We start from the raw sequence: 6,170 nt of genomic DNA, 5'->3' as shown, positions 1-6,170 counted from the left end.
GAGGATGATGATGACGATGACGACGATGACGGTGATGAAGATGACGCTGAAGACGAGGAAGAAGAGGAGGAGGAGGTCGTACCACCGCGCTCAGAAAGGCGGTCGAAGCTTGTCCACGACCCTTCGACTGAACGTGGCAAGGGGGTTGCGACCGTTGCACAGTCGACCAAGCGCCCTCGGACCACCTCTCCGGCGCCGACTGAAAAGGCGCCGAAGCAGCCCAGGGCGGCTCCGTCGAAGCCGATCAAGCTCCTGCCGAAGATGAAGGTGTCCATCCCCACCATATCAGGGTAATCATGCTGCTTAAGTCTTCTTATTTTGTGTGAACTTTGTCTCTGGTTGACGCTGAAGTTAGTCGACTGATTCTTTGGAGTTGCAGTGCTGCTACTTCTGAGACCTCAGCCCGGGCTGATGACCATGAGATGGAGGACGCAGCAACTTCAAAACCAGGTACTATATTCTTAACACCGTCTTTAGTCGACTGACTCATGATCTCTGATCCTGATTCTTCTCCGTAGCTCCACCCAATGCTGTTATCAATCTCCCTGATGATGATGAGGATGAGGAACCGCTGAAGCGCAGAAGGAGTAGGAAAGCGTCTGCCAGCAAGGGTGCCCCAGGATGTGACGGCGCCTGAGATTCTGATTGCGGAGGAAGAGAACACCACTCGACACACGGTGTCCTTCGCAGATCCAGTGACGAGTGCTCAGCAGCCCTCCCTCTTCACGACGCACCACGTCCCAGAGGACCAAGCTGGCGCCGCGAAAGAAGGCGATACGCCAGGCAGGGATCATGATGGAGCAGTTAAGGACCATCCGGGATGCGAGCCAGGCAGCTTACGACGCCAGTTCCGCCCTTCAAAGCAATGTTCAGGTCAGTCGACCACCGCCTGTTCTGTTAGGATATGCTATCAAAAACTTTTCTTTCCAGAATTTATAGTAGTCACCCATTGGGTGTGTCGATTTAGACTCCGTGTTTGCGGGGGCACGCTGAGTGCACCCGCTGGGTGTAGTCCCCAAGGCTAAGGTTGACTGCTGGCAGTCGGCCTTAGGCTTTATAATTTCAGTCTTTGCGTCATTCGACTATGTCGACTGGATTTCGCAAACTGGTCGACTGGTCGACTCTGTCTTCAATAGGATTAGTGGGGGCACGCTGAGTGCACCCACTGGGTGTAGTCCCCGAGACTGTGGTCGACTGCTTGCAGTCGATTATAGTCTTAAAGAATACATCTCTCTCTTTTTTTTGAGGTTGACTGGTCGACTTTATCTTCAACAGGATTAGTGGGGGCACGCTGAGTGCACCCACTGGGTGTAGTCCCCGAGACTACGGTCGAATGCTTGTATTCGGCTGTAGTCTTAGAAACGTGTGATTTTTCCTTTTTCACTCGGAAGTGAATTATATTTGACATTTAGTCGATTGGTTCTTCGCAGAACTCCTGTGATCTTGTGGCTCGCTACTCTGAGCTGGAAAACAAGCACACTCAACTCGAGCTGAGCTTGAAGCTGGTTCAGGAGAAGCTGACGAAGGCAAAGGAGGAGACCGAAGGTATGTTTGGTGAGACCCTGACGACTGCTTTTCCCCTTGCTTGTTTCAAAATCTGATCTTGCTGTAACTTGCAGGTAAGGTAAGGGAGGCCCAACAGAAGAAAGACCTCGAACTAGCTGAGAAGATCAAGCTTGCTGACGAGAAGTTAGCTTCAGTCACCAAGCTTGAACAAGACAATACCAATCTGAAAGCTGCTCTTGGGATCGCCAACAAGGAGGTCAGTCGACTGAAAACTGATAAAGCTGCCCTGACCGACCAAGTCAGTAAGTTGACTGAGAAGAAAAATGATCTGGAGGCCTTCCTGAGTGGTCTTGCCAAGAAGCTGTTTCTTATGCTTGAAGGTAAACCTCTATGCTAGGCAAATATTTCCAATCGTGGTTTTTTCCATTCGACCATCGCCTTGACTCAGTGATCGTCCTTGCAGAATTTTGTCAAAACTTTGAAGAAGAAACTAGCCGGTTGGAGCCAAACCTCGACCCCGTCAATTCTCCGGTGAACGACGAAGTTGCCATGGATGTTTTCCGACTGGAGTCTCGTGTTGCAGCTGCCGTGGACTATCTCGCAAGGCTGAAGGCCGCCACATCTCGCATCGACTCGACGCTCTGGCCTGGGGAGACACTTCAGAATGACCTTGAGTCGCTGATGGCTCGCTTGAACACGATCCCTGGTCGAGTGCAGGAATGGAAGAAGTCCTCGGCTCGGTGCGGTGCAGATGTTGCTCTGTGTCTGGCCCGAGTCCACTGCAAAGATGCGCGAGAAGAGAAGCTGGCGGCCCTCCGGGTGGCCAACACCAAGAAACATGACTTCAGGTCCTTTATGGAAACTTTCCTTGCGGCCGCCACTCGGATCGCAGATGGAATTGATCTTGATGAGTTCGTTGCACCTTCCAGCCCTCCTCAGGAGGGGTAAAAAACTTCTTCTAAGCTCGACGCTTAAAATTTGCCTCGGTATGCCGAGTGGAGTTGTAACCGATAAACCTTAATGGGCTTAGCACCCGAGCACTTTCGGTTCCTTTAGGTATCGATCCGAACTTGAATTTGTCGTTTGAATATGATTGCTCTTGGCTCGAAATGTCTTTTGTAGGTTTAAAGCAGAGCGCTTACTGCAATCGACTTATTCCTTAGTCCACTTAGGTGAGCGCTGGGCTGCAGCTAAGCCCCCGAGTGGAAGCCTGGCTTACCACTCGGCAGGATTTTTATAACTTAGGCGACTACTTGGACTGCAGCTAAGCCTCCGAGTAGAAGTCTGACTTACCACTCGGTAGGATTTTTGATTACTTAGGCAAGCACTTGGACTGCAGCTAAGCCTCCGAGTGGAAGTCTGGCTTACCACTCGGTAGGATTTTTATAACTTAGGCGAGTACTTGGACTGCAGCTAAGCCTCCGAATGGAAGTCTGACTTACCACTCGGTAGGATTTTTGATTACTTAGGCGAGTACTTGGACTGCAGCTAAGCCTCTGAGTGGAAGTCTGGCTTACCACTCGGTAGGATTTTTATAACTTAGGCGAGTACTTGGACTATAGCTAAGCTTCCGAGCGGAAGTCTGGCTTACCACTCGGCAGGATTTTTATAACTTAGGCGAGTGCTTGGACTGCAGCTAAGCCTCCGAGCGAAAGTCTGGCTTACCACTCGGCAGGATTTTTATAACTTAGGCGAGTACTTGGACTGCAGCTAAGCCTCCGAGTGGAAGTCTGGCTTACCACTCGGTAGGATTTTTATAACTTAGGCGAGTACTTGGACTGCAGCTAAGCCTCCGAGTGAGAGGTTTGCTCTTCACTCGGTAGGATTTTTATAACTTAGGCGAGTACTTGGACTACAGCTAAGCCCCCGAGTGAGAGGTTTGCTCTTCACTCGGTAGGATTTTTATAACTTAGGCGAGTACTTGGACTGCAGCTAAGCCCCCGAGTGAGAGGTTTTCTCTTCACTCGGTAGGATTTTTATAACTTAGGCGAAACGGATTCGCAGCTAAGCCTCCGAGTGAGAGGTTTGCTCTTCACTCAGTAGGGTTTTCATAACTTAGGCGAAACGGATTCGCAGCTAAGCCTCCGAGTGTGAAGTCTGGCTCACCACTCGGTAGGATTTTTTACAAACTTAGGCGGAACGGATTCGCGGCTAAGTCACCCACTGAGGGGGAATTTTATTAGACAAAATAAAAAGTGACAAAAATTATGGAGGAACTATGACACTATTATTTTGAGGTCCACGAACTACAGAAGTACTTTATTGCAACTCATCCGAGTGATAAAACTTAAGTGTAAAATGGGCGGAGTAATTCCGCGTTCCAAGCTCGGGGCTCGTCGATATTATGCTCGACGTTGTAAAGACGGTACGCCCCGTTGTGGAGGACCTTGGTGACGATGAAGGGACCTTCCCAAGAAGGAGCAAGCTTGTGTGGTTTGTGTTGATCCACTCGGAGAACCAAATCTCCTTCCTGGAAGGCTCGACCTCTCACATTTCTGGCATGGAAACGACGCAAATCTTGTTGGTAGATGGTCGACCGGATCAGAGCCATCTCCCTTTCTTCCTCTAAAAGGTCGACTGCGTCCTGCCGCGCTTGTTCAGCTTCTGCTTCGTTGTAGATTTCAACTCGAGGAGCATTGTGGAGAAGATCACTCGGCAAGACTGCTTCAGCTCCGTAGACCAAGAAGAATGGAGTTCTTCCGGTCGACCGATTAGGTGTGGTCCGCAGTCCCCAAAGCACTGAGGGAAGTTCGTCGACCCAAGCTCCAGCTGCATGCTTGAGATCACGCATCAGTCGGGGTTTCAATCCCTTGAGAATCAGGCCATTGGCTCGCTCTGCTTGTCCATTCGACTGCGGATGGGCGACTGAAGCGTAGTCGACCCGTGTGCCTTGGGAGTTACAGAAATCTCTGAATTCCTCCGAGTCAAAGTTCGACCCATTATCCGTAATGATGCTGTGCGGGACTCCATATCTGAATATTAGTTCCCTGATGAAGCTAACAGCAGTACCGGTGTCAAGGTTCTTGATTGGTTTAGCCTCAATCCACTTGGTGAACTTGTCGACTGCCACCAGTACATGCGTGAAGCCACTTCGCCCTGTTCTCAAAGGACCGACCATGTCCAACCCCATACTGCGAAAGGCCAGACGAGTGGGAATGGTCTTCAGAGCTGATGCAGGCTTGTGCGACATATTCGAGTAGAACTGACATCCCTCGCACTTATCCACTATCTCCTTTGCCATCTCATTCGCCTTTGGCCAGTAAAATCCGGCTCGGTATGCTTTGGCCACGATGGTCCGAGAGGACGCATGATGACCACAGGTCCCCGAGTGGATATCATTGAGGATGAGTCGACCTTCTTCTGGTGTTATGCACTTCTGACCAACTCCAGTCGCGCTTTCTCTGTATAATTGTCCTTTGATTACGGTAAAGGCCTTAGATCGACGGACGATCTGTCGAGCCTCTTCCTCATCCTCCGGGAAGCTCTTTTCTCAGGATATACGCGATATATGGAACTGTCCAGTCGGGAATGACCACCAAGACCTCCATGATCAAGTCGACCACCGCTGGGACTTCAACCTCAGTCGGATCTGTGGCACTCTTGGGCTGTGGAGCTTCTTCGGTGAAAGGATCTTCTTTGACTGACGGAGTGTGTATATGCTCCAAGAACACACCACTCGGAATGGCTTCTCTCTTGGAACCTATCTTTGCTAGATCATCAGCTGCTTGATTTTTCAGTCGGGGTATATGATGGAGCTCCAACCCCTCGAACTTCTTTTCCAGCTTCCTCACTGCACTGCAGTATCCAGTCATGGCTGGGCTTCTCACGTCCCACTCCTTCATCACCTGGTTGACCACTAAATCCGAGTCGCCATAGACCATCAGGCGACGGACGCCGAGTGAAATGGCCATGCGCAACCCATATAAGAGGGCCTCATATTCTGCCTCATTGTTGGAGGAATCAAAGTGAATCTGGAGCACATATCTGAGCTTATCTCCTCTGGGGGAAACCAGGACAACCCCAGCACCGGAACCATTCAACATCTTAGAGCCATCAAAGAACATGGTCCAATGCTCCGAGTGAACTTCAGTCGGCTGCTGCTGTTCAATCCACTCGGCGAGGAAATCTGCTATTGCCTGGGACTTAATGGCTTTCTTTGCCTCAAACTTGATATCAAGGGGAAGAAGTTCAATCGCCCATTTGGCCACTCGACCAGTTGCATCTCTGTTGTGCAAAATCTCTGATAGTGGAGCGTCGCTGACGACTGTGATGGAATGATCAGAGAAATAATGAGCAACCTTCTTTGTGGTCATGTATATTCCATACACAAGCTTCTGATAATGAGGATATCTCTGCTTGGATGGAGTCAAGACTTCAGACAAATAATACACTGGGCGCTGAACTTTGAGAGCTTTTCCTTCTTCTTCCCGCTCGACCGTAAGCACAGTACTGACGACTTGTCCTGTGGCTGCGATATAGAGCAACAGAGGCTCTTTGCTGATTGGAGCAGCAAGCACCGGCTGGGTGGAGAGCAGAGCTTTTAGCTCGGCAAACGCTGCATCAGCTTCTGGAGTCCACTCGAACTTGTCTGTCTTCTTCATCAGTCGGTAAAGAGGCAATGCCTTTTCACCGAGTCGTGAGATGAATCGACTTAATGCGGCCAA

This window comes from Triticum aestivum, chromosome 3B (genome assembly GCF_018294505.1).
Source record: "Triticum aestivum cultivar Chinese Spring chromosome 3B, IWGSC CS RefSeq v2.1, whole genome shotgun sequence".
NCBI classification, from domain to species: domain Eukaryota; kingdom Viridiplantae; phylum Streptophyta; class Magnoliopsida; order Poales; family Poaceae; genus Triticum; species Triticum aestivum.
This window is presented reverse-complemented; position numbering follows the sequence as displayed.